Source organism: Acomys russatus, chromosome 19, assembly GCF_903995435.1.
Source record: "Acomys russatus chromosome 19, mAcoRus1.1, whole genome shotgun sequence".
Lineage (NCBI taxonomy): Eukaryota > Metazoa > Chordata > Mammalia > Rodentia > Muridae > Acomys > Acomys russatus.
The window spans coordinates 23,300,486-23,316,798 of NC_067155.1; the positions used below are offsets into that span (position 1 = coordinate 23,300,486).

The 16,313-nt window shown below is 41.4% G+C and overlaps 1 pseudogene; it reads left to right on the forward strand.

The window, feature by feature from the left end:
- Positions 1 to 13,673, forward strand: part of LOC127203294 (zinc finger protein 431-like) — a 54,206-nt pseudogene extending 40,533 nt beyond the window's left edge.
- The last annotated feature ends 2,640 nt before the right edge of the window (positions 13,674 to 16,313 follow it).

Sequence of the window (16,313 nt, forward strand, 5' to 3'; positions counted from 1 at the left end):
AGCTTTATTTAATGGGTCTGTGTGATGTGCTTTGAGCACTGCTGCTGAGTGCTGTGAGGGAAGCTCAAGCAAGGTGTGAATTGACAAAGTGGTGAGCTCAGGTTCACTGGGGAATGATGGGTTATCGCCACAGGTGAAATAAGCCAATGGAAGCCAGATTGAATGTATAAAGGCAAGTTTACTTGGGAACTGAAACTCCTGGGCTAGTTCAGTAACCTCAGGGGACAAGGCCAGAGGAAATCATCCCCCCTTCCCCGCACCCCCCAAGTATGGCAACAAGGATTGCAGGTGAAGGAAGATGAAGTATCTGCCACCTGCTGTACTAGGGAAGCCCTTGGCGCCAGGGGTGGAGGTTGGAGCATCTCAAGGAACGCTAAGAATGTGCAGAGTCTTTCCTTGCCTGGGGCAGGGTTAGAGAAAGAAGTGGGATTGAACAGAGCATGTAGGGGAGGGGGAGGGCAACTGCAGATGCCAACGGAACACCCACATTGAGGAGGATCAGAAAGGGGAGCTGCAGGAGCTGGTATGGTGGGTCCTCCCTGGGGTTGTGTGATAAGCAAAGGCCAGATCAGCCACTTTTGGGGTCCCATGTGACCCTAGTGCCTTCCTGGACCTGGATCTGGACCTGGCCACTGAATAACTTCCTATGGGGCTGCATTTGGGCAATTCCTTTGGAGCTTGGGCAGATGTATTGAAATGGTCTAGGAAGGATGCCAATCTTGGAAAGCCTTAATTTCTGTAGTATCTTCTACAAGTTCTGCCCTTAGTATTTAACTTTTAGGTGTAAGATCCATTTGGAGTTAATTTTGTGGAGGTTGTAAAAGGCATCTCATGCGTTGGTTAGCACTCCAGTGTTAAGCTTTGATGGAGAAAAGTAGAATTGATGATGTAAAGGATGTACCCATTCTTAGAAATGGTACCAACTGCAAGTAGAATTTAGCTGAGGGAGGTCTGCCTCCAAAACACCCCACAGATAAACAGTATGCTATCCTGGTCTCCTGAGTGCCACCTTCGTGCGTTTCAATAGAAGGGTTCTCAGATCTTCAGCCTGTGGTGTTGGCTGATCTACGCCTCCAGACAGCAACACCCAAGGACTGCAGTGCTGCTGTGGCTAAATCTCCACAGTGCTGGGATGAGCAATCACCCTCCTGGAGAAACTGAGAAGCTGAAGCCATGGAAAAGGCAGCAGCACCCAAAGCATCAGTTGTAGTTGCTGCTGACAGGGAACTCACAGGGTGGGAGATTTGTTCAACTGGAGCTACTCTGTGAGCTCCAGTGCCAACTCTATTGTAGGTTTAGATTTTTCAAAACCTATTTTATTTAGGCTTCCTAAATCCTTTTATACTCCTTTTAGTCTACCAACCCAAGGTAGAGGAGAAAGAAGGTTCATAGAAAAAGGGGGTGTGAACTAGTTTAGAAGTAGTTATTTGGGGAGAGTCTATTCTTCCTGGCAGGATACTAGAAGTGCAGTCCAATAGGAAGCACCAAACAATACCATAAATCAGTGACAGTGACCTAATCCACCAGAGCCAGCAAGTCTCCAGCTAATAGGTATGAGTCAGCAGAACTGGCCAGAATCAGCCAGAATAGCACAAGAAGTTCTGGCAAGAGGCTCTCTATGAAGTGAAGACTATTGTGCACACTTCAACACTTGCTGTTTCCATTCAGTACTTGCTGCCTAATTCAATACTTGCTGCTTAGAATAGAACAACAGAGGATGAATGCTTGTTCTGCTTGAGTTAAAGATAAATGTATGTTCTGTTGGAGTTAAGCAATATTACCCTGCTTTGTTCCTTTCTCAGGAGAAGAGTAGGGCACTAGAACATCCCCAATATCCCCTACCTTATATCCCATCGAATCAGTTTAAAATGCTTTGTCTATCCACCTAGGCACAGTGTACCAAGAATAGAATTAATTCTTTTTGGCTGGGTTAGATACAATAAACCTGAAGTAAAATTGATTCTTCCTGATTATCTTTTTTAATTACTCTGTGAATGGCTCTGGGTCACAGTCCCCTTTTTCGAACCCGTCATATTTTCTTGAGCAGTCAGTCTTTGTTAAATGACCAGTAAATTTTTTCTGACCTGAGTTCGGTGTCCAAGTGGTCAGTGTGGGCTATTCCTGAACTCCAAGAGGCCAAAGCTAGCAGGCTTCTGGGTTAAGAAGCTTTCAGCTGCAGATAAGGCAATTAAAGCAGGCAAAAATGTAAATGATGAGGCATGCCCTCATCAGAATGGCTGATTGCTATGTCTGTGAGAGCTATGTCTATATTGATTGGAGATTGATGTGGGAGGCTCTTCCATTGAGGGTTGCAGTATCCCTTAGCAAGTGTGCCTGGGTTGGATAAGAGATCAGGCTGCAAATAAGAGAGTGCTCAAGTAAGCAAGCAAGCCAGGAACAATGTTTGCCCATGGTTCTTGTTATAATTTTCTAGGTTGTGTTTCTATTCTATCCTTACAGAATGTTGGACTGTGAGCTGACAGAACCATCTGAAAAAGCAATAAGTGGGGCAGAAGAGAATGCAGTCTCTGAGTTCAGAGAAAAAGCAGAACTAGGTAGTTTTAGATGGCAGTCAAATCCTGAAAGAAAGGAATGGATTTTTCAAGGAGATTATCACCAGTAAAGAGAAAGCCTTACCTGTGCATTGGAAGCCTAAGATGGGTAACATCCATTCTTGCTACACCTTAAATTAATGGAAAGTATAGACAAAGTGATTCCAAAGAAGGCACTTCATATAAAACCTGCTGCAACTCTGGTCCATGGCTGGCATATTTCATCTCAGTTTAGAAACCAAAGTTGGCAGGATCACCCATTGTTCTACTTGTTTTAAACCAAGAAAGATGCACAATTCAAGGTCATATATTCTGTCTCTGTGATTTCAGTTCACCGTTGCTCCAGCTATTTATGTTTTGCAGAGACAATGCCCCAGTAAGGAAACTATGAGCTTTCATTTCACCAGGCTTTGGATATGTAGCCCAAGGTGCATTTTGAGACCATAAGATGTTGAGATACCTAAGCTTGAGAAATATATCACGGAGAGAGTCATATACTAAGTTAAAGTAACAAAACTGAGTAATGAATGAGAAATCATAGTCATAGGGTTATCTATAACCTTTGAAACTGGCTCCATGTATCTGAGACAGAGTTAGAGTACTTGGTGTTTGCCCTGCTGTTTTGTTTTGTTTTGTTTTGCTTTGTTTTGTTTTTCCTTTCTTTCTTTTTTTCTTCCTTCATCCAATCTTTTCTCACTATATATACATTTCTCTCAATTGAAATGGGAAGGTTTATTCTGTGCCATTGTATATTGTGTAAAGATATGATTTGTTTCCAGATTTTAGAAAATATAGCTATGAAAAGATTTTCTGGAGTGTCAGAAGAGTCTTTGTTCTCTTTAATACTCTATGAGCCATTGCAGACCATTAGGATCATTCAAGTTGATTAAAATGCATTTTCACTGTAAGTCAGTAATGACCAATATCAGAATATAATTGGTAAAATCAGAAAGACTCTACGTAGCGTCATTTCTTTAAACACTTATCTCCACTTTTCTTTTTTTTTTTTTTTTCTTTCTTAAGGGAGTTTTTGTCCTAAGCGTTTACCTAGATGTCTTTTTGGGGCTGGGATTTCAGGGTCTGTGGACACAACCCATTTTATGTTTTTGTTTCTACTGTGTTGTGTTTGAAGCTGTTTGTTCAGCTTCCTTCTCATGCTGTCATGCATCCACAACTATAGACTGTGCCCCTAAATCACATAAGATATAGTAAAAGCAGTTAGTATTCACTGCTAAGCTATTTTGCTAGCCATATTTTTAATTGATGAACTAATTAATTCAATCACTTTACAGCCTGCCCTCTCTCTCCTCTAACCCCAGTCCCACCATCATTCCCCTTTCCGCAAGTAGCCCTCCTTCTCCTCAGTGAAGGGGAGGCCCACAAGCGTTATCAGCCTCCCCTGGCATCTCAAGTTGCAGCAGGACTAAGAACATCCTTTCCCACTGATGCCTAAGGAGGCAGCCCAAATAGGGAAAAAGGAATTCAAAGTCAGACAGCATAGTGAAATGGCTCCTATTCCCATTGTTAGGGGACCCACAAGTTAACCAAACTGCACATCTTCTATATATGTGTAGTCAGCCTATCTATGCTCTTTGATTATGGTTCAGTTTCTGAGAGTCTCCATGCGCTCAAGATAGTTGACTGTAGGTTTTCTTGTGGTGTCCTCAACTGCCCAGGATCCCACTATCTTTCTTCCCAACCCTCCCCCAAATTCCCTGCGTTCTGCCTATTTTGTGGCTCTGGGTCTCTGCATCTGTTTCCATCAGCTGCTGGAGGAAGACTCTCAGAAAACACTTACGCTAGAAACCTGTCTGCACGCATAGCAGAGTATCAGTAATAATGTCAGGGATTGGCTCTCTCTCCTTTGCGTAGGTCTTATGTTGAGCAGCAAGTTATTTGTTTGCCATTTCTTCAATCTCTAATCCATCTTTATCCCTATACTTTTTGTAGGCAAGATAAATTTTGAGTCGAAAGCTTTAAGGGTGGTTTTGTGTCCCCCTCCCTCCACTGGAAGTCGATGTGGCTATAGTAGTTGGCAACTTCAGGCTCTTAGCCCCTGATGCTATAGGTCTCAGCTAGAGTCACCCCCATAGATTCCAAGGACCCTTCCTTTCCCAGGGATGCCCCCTTCTGCAGAAGAATGTTAATTCAGAACATGGCTGTTCTTGTAAGAGATCACATGCAAAGACTTTCTTAGGTGTATGTAACCCAGCAGGAAAGAGATCACATCCAAAGGTCTTCTACGTCAGTTGTAATACAAAACATGCCTTTAAACCAGGAGACAGAAGCAAAGAGATTTGAGTTTAAGGCCAGCCTGGTATAGAGCAAGTATCTAGTAAAGAAAAACTTAGATCCTTATATGGTGATATAGTCCTTTAATCCTAATTGAAGTTTAAGTTAATTTAAAGAAGGAAGCCGCACCCAGGCTTGAAAGTGATATGATTGTGTGGAAGAAGAGGTGATGAATCAGAGAAGATTTGGTAGAATAGGATATGGCCAACTCCCACTAGAGAGAACCAAGGGAAGCTACTTAAGAGGCATTTGTACAGAGAGAGGAAGCAGTTTTACCAGGAACCAGACCACAAATAAAATGAGATGTCTTTCTCTTGCCAAAAGCTCACTGATGGTTCCATTACTTTGGGGGTTTTCTTCTGCTAAAATCAAATTAAGCTCTTAACGAATCAATAATTATAAAAAGTGTAGTCTTCAAGGTAAGTAAATACTTAAATAGAAATGGATCAGGGAATAATTCTTTTACAAACAGTATTGCTGCTGGGCAGTGGTGGCACATGCCTTTAATCCCAGCACTTGGGAGGCAGAGGCAGGCAGATTGCTGTGAGTTCCAGGCCAGTCTGGTCTACAAAGGGAATTCAGGACAGTCAAGGATACACAGAGAGACCCTGTCTTGAAAAACAAACACACACAAAAAAACCAAAACAACAACAACAAAAAAAACCCAACCAAAACTACTGTTACTATCCAGCACATCTTCCACAGTGGGCAGATGAAAAGCACAGTTTTATTAGTCAAGGTTCTCAACATGAGCACAACTGGTAGAATGGATCTCATTCTGTTTGTTTTGAAAGTAAATTTTTTGAATGTCTCACAACTGTGCTCCAGCTAGGTCAACCTTGGTTATCTACCAAAAGAAAAGTAAAGACTCCAGAACTTGTTTTGTTCATGAGGCTGGATGTCTTATCTGGTGCTCAGTATACTCCAGAAGTCCAAAAATTAGTATGTAAAGACACTAAAGGAATGAAAATCTCCTAGCCAAGACTAATGAAAACAAGCAAAGAAAGCTTCCTTCTTCAATATCCTCTTTATATGTAGGCTGACACCCATAGCTGTGGCCCTGATCAAACATCAATATTACCATCTCAAAAGATCCACATTAACGAAAGGTCTTTCCATTTCAAAAGCCTTATTTAAGAAAACTCTCTCCAAAAAGAAAGCATGGGGTACTATATCGGGAGTGTGGACAAGTTCATATAGAGTCTGCCTATGCCTACTCATGCTCAACTGGCACATCCACCTGTAAAGATGGTCGCAATATAAAGGCAGAGACATCTGAGGCCACTGTTGGCTAAAAATCACACAGGAACATATATAAATTATAAAAAGAAGGACACATTTGCTTTCATGGAGGACTCAAAAGAGTTCATTTTAACTAGCCGTGGCTGCTCTGACTGAGGCCTATGACATCACTGTAGAGAATTCCATTCCTTCTTTTTTTTCTAAGCTTTGTTTTTATTTTATGATTACAGGTGTTTGCCTGTATATATTTGTACACAGTGCCTACAAAGGCCAACAGATCCCAGATCTCCTGGGTCAGAAGTTACAGGATATTATTAGCTACCATAGAACTTCTGAGAAATTCATAAAGCATCTTCATTACTATCTGTTGCTCTTGTCCCAGGCATTCTGACACCATCTCCTGGCCTCCCTGGCCTCCAATGGTGAATGGGGTACAAAGACATGCATTCTGACAAAACAGGACTCTAACTAAAATTAACAAGTATGGGGAGAGGTTGGTGCAAGGCATGGCTACAAAATTTATACTGAGGCTCCACAGCCCAGAGCTACATGACTTCATCACTTCCATCAAAGCCACAACCCCATTCTTGGTATTTTTGTTTGTTTGTGGATTTTTTATTTTTGTTTTTTTGAGACAGGGTTTCTCTGTGTAGCCTTGGCTGTCATGGACACACTTTATAGACCAGGCTGGTCTCTAACTCACAGCAATTGGCCTGCCTCTGCCTCAGGATTTCTGGGATTAAAGGAATGCTCCACCACTGCTGGGCACACCTCCTATTCTTTCTGATCCTCACATAACCAAGGTGTGATTTTCAAGAATATGAATTGGCTTCCAATGTGCAGGGATTACTGGCATATTACTGAAACTTGTGTAATTAAAAAGCACCTGGGTGCCTGTGTGTCACAGCAGGGAAGCAGCTTGACTGCTAGTCTGCCACCTGAGGCATTACCTTGAATATCATGCCTGGCTCACTCCCTGTCCTTGCTGATTCCCTATCTCCTCTAAGAGCCCTCTGCTCAGCAGAGACCCACTGACTCTTCTCTCCTTGCTGGGGAAGGTGCCCTCAACCCCCACCCCTCCCTCCCTTCACACCTCTACTCCAACCTCTACCCCAGCCCCACCCCCAGGCCTAGCACAACTGTGGGTTTTTGTTTTCTTTTTAATCACCTTTCCACTGAGGATGTGTTGATTAACTGTAGTGCTCCAAAATGAGTATTTCTCTCTATATATATATTTAAGATTGAGTTATTTAAGTATACAGTATATAAGTATACCTTCATGTATGCCTGCCCACCAGAAGAGGGCACCAGATGGCCCTGTAGATGACTGTGAGTCACCAAATGGTTGCTGGGAATTGAACTCAGGACCTTTGGAAGAGCAGGCAGCGCTCTTAACCACAGAGCCATCTCTCCAGCCCCTCCAAAATGATTCTCATCTCTTGCCTACTCTCCTCCCAGGTTTGTTTCATATCTATCAGGTGAAAGGTAGCTGCAGTTTACCTGAACATAGCATGAAGCCACAAAACAACATTCGAGTTTCCTAAACTCTCTTTAATTTGGAATCTTTTGTGTACCCTTTCACTTGTGGGACAGACTGATAACTGCACTCCAAAATGAGCAATGGCTTTGCAAGCTGTGCACCCTGATTCCAGGAAGAAGAAGGGAAGCGCCTGAGGGTTTTGCTGGGACCTCAGGCAAGCTCAGAAATTGGGACCTGGTGAGCTCAAGGGCAAAGGGGGAGGGGCAGGCATCTGAGCAGCAGGAGGCTTGAGTGGCTGATTCTGCCCTGGAGTGAGTGCAAAGGTGGAAATGCAGGCTCTTGGAGAACAGGTAGGAGTGCTATTGAAATGCAAATCTCTCCACCTAAGAAAAATAGACTGGTCTTGTAATGGAAGCCTGTGCCTGGAACTACTGTGCTGTGTCCCTTCAGCACACTCTAACCATAGGGAAGTGTTCCTCTCACTCAAGACTCCATGGCCAAGCAGGGACTCCAGGAAAAAGAGAAAGAGTGTTCTTCCTGGTGCCATGCTGTAAGTTCCTCTCTATAGAGAAGCAGACTTGAGTGGCTGTGTGCGCTATGCTCTGAGTGTTTGTGCTGGGTGCTGTGAGGAGAGCTCAGGCAAGGTCAGAAGACACAACATGGTAAGTGCAGAGTCACTGCTCACAGTAGGGAGGAGCAGGCAGCTGAGCAGAGAAAATTGGTGTAGTGGGTCTTCCCTGGGGCTGCAAGATAAGCAGCACCAAACGCACCCCTGTGAGATCCTTTTCGGTCATAGTAGTTTTCTGGACTTGGTGATGGTCTCTGCATAACTGCACTGTGTGGATTACATCTACACAAAGCATTGGGAGCAGGGGCTTGTGTGTAGAAACATCCTTGGCAGGATTACAAACTCAGACCCCTAGTTTCTCTAACTTCTTCTGTTTTTAGCATGTAACATTTAGGTCTAAGATATATTTGGAAGCCAGGCATTGTGGCACACGCCCCAAATCCCAGCACTCAGGAGGCAGGTGGCTCTCTGTGAGTTTAAGGCCAGCCCAGTCTGCAGTGTCAGTCCCTGGTAGCCAAGGCTAAAACAGAGAAACCATGCCTCAAAACAAATATATATATTTACACATACACATATATATATATATATATATGTATGTTTGTGTGTGTATATATGTATGTATGTATATATATATATATATATATATATAATTGTGGAGGTTATAAATGTGATCTCACATGTTGGGTAACACTTCAGTATTAAGCTGTGATGTACAGGACGATAATTCATATTGTACAGGATTTACCAATGACAGCAAGTAGAATTTAGCTGAGGGAGAACTGCATTTAAAACGCCCCACAGAGAAGTTAGCCTGTTAGAGATTAGGATGCTAGGGCACTCGTGTTGATTCACCAGGATTGTTATCACATTTGGCTGCACATCATAGCAGAGGAGACAATTTGGTTTAAAACCAGCCACTTGGCCCATCTTCATCTTCTAAAGAACAGGCCTCTAATAAATTCCTCACTGGGGCATTACAGTGTCACAATGAACATTAAGGCCTAATGTGCCAAAAGGTCCAGTTTTCTTCTTGAGAAAAGCATAGTTTGCACAGCTCTTTCACAAACCTAAGAAAATATTTGACAGTGACAGAAACAGCCTGTGGCCTAGGCCTGTGAGCTTCCTCTAAGGCAGGGATGTAATGAGGTTAAAATAGTGCTCCTTCTCCAAAGCCAGGATTATGCTTGGGAGAGCTGGTAATGGTCTGGGTCCATTGTCCTTGGGGTGAGGGGTCTTCAGCTCCTGAAAACCTAACTGATTCTACCATACAGGCTTGGGTTGATCAGTCCCAAATCCACTCTGGGCTTGGTCAGTAGTTTGTGAGAGATCTTGTGTTCCTAATGTGCAGTTTTGTTTCATAAGACCTATTCCATGTTTGTGCCATTGTATGATAAATTTCTGATGACTTCATAGAAGTCTCACATATGGTCCATTTCCTCCATGGATGTAGTACACAAGATACTATTCTTGAGAAGCTTACTTGGCATAAGTCATAGCTTGTGCAAGTCCTCCCCACCTCAGCTCTTCTAGATTCTACTTTCTACTTCTTTTATCTTCTCATTTTGTGGGCCCTCCAACTCTGGACCCTGTTACTGAAGAATGACCTGCTTTTTCCAGGCACTAGTATATTTCAGAAATGATTCTGGGAAGGTATTTGCCGTGTAAATCACTCATCAGTCTAAGTGGCCAGACTTGCAGTCTCAGACCATATTGAAATTGTTCCAAACATAACCTGGGGCCTGAACTGAAAAGACATGAGAGCATGAGAACATATGTGGAATGCCAAATCTGTTGGCAGCATTAGCCAGAACTGGATGCATGCTGTCATTAACACTTTAAAAGTAATCTTTCAATTGTGTGTAGAGTGATTTCTTCCTGAAAAGGCATATTAATTCTAGGAAAGCTGTATTTTCAGACTTTTGTAAAATGTTTCTGGGATCAACTATGTTGACTCAGGTTGCTTGGATTCCAACCTGTTGCTCCCCATGGCAGTGACCTTATTTTCCTCTTGATGAAAAATTCTAAATTCCCTAGTTAAAAGACTACCACAGCAGTGTTTTAAAATTACTCATTTGAAGCTGAGCTTGGTGGCCCACACCTTTAATTCCAGCACTTAAGAGGCAGAGGCAGGTGGCTCCCTGTGAGTTCAAGGCCAGCCTGGTCTACATTGTGAGTCTAGGACAGCCGAGGCCTACAGAGAATCGCTGTCTCATAAAAGCAGGCAGACAAAAGTACTCATTTGAGTAATGTAATGAACTGGCCATTGTAGAAACATGTGCAGCATGGCTTCTGCTGTCAGACCGGAAGAGGAGGTCTGCAGAAAGTGCCCAGTGAAACTGGGTAGACAATGGCTAGAGCACAGACTAATGAATGATAGAGACTTTCAGCTACAGGGGTCCCCATTGTGATGAAAGACCTGATTCTAGCAGGGTGTCAGAATGTGTAATTCCCCAGCATGTATTAATTCATGCATGTGAATAAAAGCAGATCAGATGTTTGGTTACCATTTGGTTAGGTTAGCTGGAGCCAGTAAATATTGCAATTTGAGTTAAGGGGCCATTGGCTGTAGCTGTTTGTGTCAGGTTACAGATATCAGCAGCTAACATTGCATATAGGGGCAAGGCCATTCACTGTCTTATTAATGCCATTCCCTCTACCAGAGAAGTTTCTGCTCTTTTTCAAAATCAGTCTGCCTATGTGTTTTTCAAATTGTGTTTATCTTTCTAAAAAGGCAATTGATGGTATTTTTAGAATTCACTTTTTTATGCAGTCACACTGTTATCACTATCGTGCTTTCTGTTGGTCACCGGGATGGGTTGTTTTAGGATGCAGTGACCTATGATGACGTGGATGTGAAATTCACTGTGGAAGAGTGGGCTTTGCTGGATCCTGCCCAGAAGAGTCTCTACAGAGATGTGATGCTGGAGACCTACAGGAACCTCACTGCCATAGGTAGGACTGTGAATTTTATTTTGCTTTTTAAAATCTAGTGACAACTGTTTCTGCATTGCTGTTATTTGTTATTGTAATGTCAACTGGAAATGAGGATGAATGAGATGAATAAATCAGCCAGATGTCTGAGGGTAACTGAAGGGTAACTTGAATTTTGTCTACTTTCCAATAATTTATCATGCATTTTTGGTTCCTCTATTTTAGGGTATAATTGGAAAGTTCATAACATTGTAGAGAATCTTCATAATTCTAGAAGATCTAGAAGGTAATGTTCATGTGCAAGTTGATATGTGTATGTCTCTGAATTACTTTTAGTTCATCCTTCAATTTCTAAAGAAAAACAAGAGTGTAAATATGCACTGTTTGAAGTGTATCAATGATTATTAAATTCTTACAAAGACATGTACCTCAAAATCAGGTATCTGATTTGTTTTTGTACATCATTTCTCTAAGAAAGAAGATAAGAACACAATGCATTAACAGCTATCACCATTTGAACCATAGCAGGCTAGATTGTAGAACTGCTAATCTCTTTAGTCTCATACTACTTAGATCCTTCAGAAATGTACACATTAACCTTCTAATAAACAAATAGTCCATAAAAAAGCTCGTGTTCATAATATATTTGCATTAATGTTGCTAGGCTTAGTGAGAGGAGCAGTTTGTGAAAGTGAAGAAAGTTATTCGGGAGAAACTTTTATCCCTATACAATATTTCAATGAGAAAAACAAGAAGTGAGACTGTGAGTGCAGGGTAAACCTTTTCATTTGCTATCTTCTTTAATAGACATGTCATTTACCACAATGGATACAAAGTCTGTCAGCATAGGAACATTGAACAAAGCAATAAAACACTCTCTAACCGAGAAGAATTAGAAGATTTTTAGTAGTGCCCATAACGTGTAGACTTTCTGAATGTAATACTGTGTACAATGAATGGCTTTTCCAATTTTTTGGCAATATATCAACAAACTCACACTACAGAAAAACTTCCATGAATACTATCAATGTGGATTGCTGTGGTTCACTTTGCAATTGTAGTATGACTCACATGATAGGAAAAATTTTAATGCAATCAGAGTGGTGAATCTGACTTCTCCCAGTTCTCTTCCAACATGTGAAAACTCTCTTCTATAGTAAAAGGATGCTTTAAATGTGGTCCATGCAATACAGGATCTTACAAAGACGGCCTCTCCGGAGATGCAAAATAACACTTGAAGAAGGAAGGAAAAAATGAAAGTTAATAAACTGACATTACCATGAGATCTGATTACATTTAAATTAGACAAAATATAAACTTAATTCACAGACATAAAAAAATTCATCAGTGTATATAACTTTGACATGTGCCAATTATCATTGCAGGAATGAAAGAAGATACACTAGAGGAAAACCCTCTCCATTTATTCAGTGTGGTAAATCATGGTTATGTCAATGTCATCCTCAAGGACAAGAAATAACTCCTACTGGAGAGAAACCATATGAAGATAATCTGTATGGTGAGGCCTTTGTAAGTCACAGTAGTCTCCAAATTCATAAAAGAACAGAAACTAGAGAGAAACCCTATGAATGTGAACAATGTTTTATGGTCGATGACCATCAAAGTTCTCTTCAAATTCATGAGAAAATTCATCCTGGAAAGAAACTTTATGAATGTCAACAATGTGGAAAAGTCTTTGCGCAGCACAGATATCTTCAAATGCATGAAGTAATTCATACAGGAGAGAAACCTTATGAATGTAATCAATGTGGTAAAGCCTTTGCCTGGCACAGGTCTCTTCAAATGCATAAAAATATCCATACAGAAGAGAAACCTTATGAATGTAATCAATGTGGTAAACCCTTTGCGCAGCACAGATATCTTCACCTGCATAAAAGAATTCATACAGGAGAGAAACCTTATGAATGTAGTCAGTGTGGTAAAGCCTTTGCATGGCATGGGAGTCTTCAAAGGTATGAAAGAATTCATACAGGAGAGAAACCTTATGAATGTAATCAATGTGGTAAAGCCTTTGCATGGCTCAGGAATCTTCAAAGCCATGAGAGAATTCATACAGGAGAGAAACCTTATGAATGTAATCAATGTGCTAAAGCCTTTGCACGGCACAGTTATCTTCAAATGCATGAGAGAATTCATACAGGAGAGAAACCTTATGAATGTAATCAATGTGGTAAAGCCTTTGCACTGTACAGATACCTTCAAAGCCATGAGAGAATTCATACAGGAGAGAAACCTTATAAATGTAATCAATGTGGTAAAGCCTTTGCATGGCAGCAGTCTCTTCAAAGGCATGAAAGAATTCATAGAGTAGAGAAACCTAATGAATGTAATAAATGACGTAAAGCCTTTTCCCCAGCACAGTTATCTTCAAATGCACGAAAGAATTCATACAGGAGTAAAACCTTATGAATGTAGTCTATGTGGTAAAGCCTTTGCATATCACAATTTTCTTCAGAGCCATGAAGGAATTCATACAGGACAGAAAATTCCTGAATATAATGTCTGTGGTAAAGCCTTTGAATGTCATAGTCATCTTCAAAAGCACGAAAGAATTCACACTGGAGAGAATCTTTATGAATGTATTTAATATTTTGGAGTCTTTACATGCAATTACGTACTAGAGAGAAATTCATTGAATGTAATTAATGTGAGATAGCCTAGCAGTCCAGAGTATCTCACACACTTGTTTTATGAAGCAGAAATTTTGAAGAACCGGCCCACCGATTTTCCAGTGTCATGGTTGTTCATCATTTCGAGAGTCAACGTGCTCTCAGCAGTCAAGAACAGTTGTTTGATTCAGTGGCTATTTGGCCACATTTGTTTCATAGATGTCCATCAGCTTAATTGAAGTATATTGGTGTACTGCCAGAAGCAGCTGTGTCTCTCTGTCGGGAAAGGCCTTTCTTATTGAATGCCATATTCTGTAAGTCTCTGAAGTGTTTTGAAGACCATCTATGTATTTACCATAATGAATAACATGCGTGTCTATCTATGTATCTATATTGAACAATCAATGTATCTATGTCAGCTTATCTAAATAGATAAACATTGCTTGTTTCTAGCTATACACAACCTGCTTAACCTTGAAAATGTATACAAGAGACTAAATAAATCTTTTCCTGTAATTATCTAACTAGTATATAACAAGACTACAAGTAAGATTTCTACGTGAGTAACTACGGACTTTCATCTCCAACCATCTAGAGCAGCTTGGAAGAGTTCGCTTTAATAAGACTAGAACTATATCAAATGGGAGAAAGGAGTAGGTCCCCAACACTTCAACAGTAATGACATGCTGTTTGATAATACTGCACCAACTGTGAAAGCCCTTTCCAAGTGTGTATAATCCTTTAAGCATTGTTATTGTCTTAACTCACCACAATGTCCTCCTGGGGCACCTAGCTTATCTTCAACAAATGAGCATTTAGGTTATTTTAAAATTTAGGTCACCTTGAATATAACTGCAATGAACATGATAATTCTGATACCTCTAAAACTAATTTAAAGTCCATTGAAACTGCCCTCAGAAGATTGCATTTATCCATAGCAATTCTGTCATTTTATGAGAATTCGAGAATGCTGCAAAAAGACCAGCAGAGCCAACTAGCCTAGATCCATGTGGACGTACAGAGATGGGAGCACCAACCAAAGAGCAAACATGGACTAGACCTAAACCTCTGCACATATGTAACCCATAGGCAGTGTGATCATCATCTGGGTCCACTAATAATTTGAGTGGGTGCTATCAAGGACATGAACTGTGTTGAATGCTTTCAATCAATTTGCCCTAGCCAGACTGCCTTGCCTGACCTCAGGGATGAGTGGAGGTTCAGTTCTGATGAGACTTGAAGTGCTGGTATGGGTTTGAGAGTGCTTGTAGGTGTGTTTCCCGTTTTCAGAAGGGATAGAGGGGAAAGGGTGGGAGGGAGGGAATGGGAGGAGAGGAGGGAGAGGGCTACAATCAGGATGTGAAGCAAATATATAAATTAAAAGAAATTTAATAATGGATTCTGTATATTGTGTAAGAACTGGAGGCTTGGTTCTACTTCCTGGAGCCCAGTGAGACATGAGAGTCCAGTCCAATGCAAACAGCAAGGTATGCTTTATTGATCCTTCATGACATGGCCTACCAAGCTCTGTTGAGCTGGAGACCCCAAATAAGTAAAGCTTGGGTATTTCATACCCTTCCTTACAGAAGCAGAATTGGTAGTTAAGCAGAGTTTTTGGACCAAGATTGGTTCTTAAGAATGCCCCCCCCCTTTTTTTTTTCTCTGAGACAGGGTCTCTCTGTGTTAGCCTTGGCAGTCCTGGACTCACTTTGTAGACCAGGCTGGCCTGGAACTCACACTGGTCCACTCACCTTTGCCTCCCGAGTGCTGTGATTAAAGGTGTGCACCACCACACCCGGCTAAGAATGCCCTTTATTTTTTATTTAATTTTTTAAGATGTATTTATTATTTATACCATACTCTGCCTGCATGTGAGTCAGCAGACCAGAAGAGGGCACCAGATGTCATTACAGATGGTTGTGAGCCACCATGTGGTTGCTGGGAATTGAACTCAGGAACTCTGGGAGAGCAGCCAGTGCTCTAACCCTCTGAGCCATCTCTCCAGCCCCAAGAATGCCTTTTAAAGTGATTGGTTACTAGTTATTTCATCCCTGAGGGGGCAAGAGCTCAGCTTGGGACATCATGTGCTGTCAGGTGTTCGGGACAGGTATGAGGGTGTGGTTTTCCTCAGAAAGTATAGACAGGCCTGAGGCCATCTCAGAAAGTACCTAGTGGCCAGGGTTGGAAAACAACTTTCTCTATCTCTTCAACTGTAAACACATAGAAACATGGATAGAATGAGAGTGTGTGGAGAACACAGTTCACTGTATTTTTTGTGGAAATGGAGTTGAGTATGTGTAGGTAATATATACAAAGGCATCAGAATTATTGCACTAAAGATGTGCAATTTTATACCAACGACAACAATGCAATATGGTTTTAACTAATTTTTCTTGCTATCTATTCTATTCCACAGAGGCTCCATGCTCTAGAACTCTCTCAAAATGTGAGCAGAAAGGTAGTTCTAAGGCCCTATATCCCCTCATGCCCCCTTGTGGTTGCAGACATACTCAGCCCCACTGAATCCTTCAAAAAAAAATGTAGAATAATTTATGTCTGCTTCCTGCCAGATGTATTATGTCATAAGGTGTGGAAACTGCCCTGTCTATGTACCGTGT